This window comes from Physeter macrocephalus, chromosome 5, assembly GCF_002837175.3.
Source record: "Physeter macrocephalus isolate SW-GA chromosome 5, ASM283717v5, whole genome shotgun sequence".
Taxonomy (NCBI): domain Eukaryota; kingdom Metazoa; phylum Chordata; class Mammalia; order Artiodactyla; family Physeteridae; genus Physeter; species Physeter macrocephalus.
This window is the reverse complement of record NC_041218.1, coordinates 94,866,756-94,867,477: the sequence shown is the minus strand read 5'-3', so window position 1 is coordinate 94,867,477 and position 722 is coordinate 94,866,756.

The window sequence follows — 722 nt, the reverse complement described above, 5'->3', positions numbered from 1 at the left end:
ACATTCACAGAAAGATAGAGAAGATGAAAAGGCAGAGGGCTATGTGCCAGATGAAGGAACAAGATAAAACCCCAGAAAAACAAGGAAATGAAGTGGAGATAAGATAAAACCCCAGAAAAACAAGGAAATGAAGTGGAGATAGGCAACCTTCTAGGAAAAGAATTCAGAATAATGATACTGAAGATGATCCAGGACGTTGGAAAAAGAATGGAGGCAAAGATCGAGAAGATGCAAGGAATGTTTAACAAAGACCTAGAAGAATTAAAGGACAAACAAATAGAGATGAACAATAAAATAACTGAAATGAAAACTACACTAGAAGGAATCAATAGCAGAATAACTGAGGCAGAAGAACGGATAAGTGACCTGGAAGACAGAATGGTGGAATTCACTGCTGTGAAATAGAATAAAGAAAAAAGAATGAAAAGAAATGCAGGCAGCCTAAGAGACCTCTGGGACAACATTAAAAGCAACAACATTCGCATTTTAGGGGTCCCAGAAGGAGAAGAGAGAGAGAAAGGACCAGAGAAAATATTTGAAGAGATTATAGTGGAAAACTTCCCTCACATGGGAAAGGAAATAGCCACCCAAACCCAGGAAGTGCATAGTCCCAGGCAGGATAAACCCAAGGAGAAACATGCAGAGACACATAGTAATCAAACTGGCAAAAATTAAAGACAAAGAAAAATTATTGAAAGCAGCAAGGGAAAATTGACAAATAA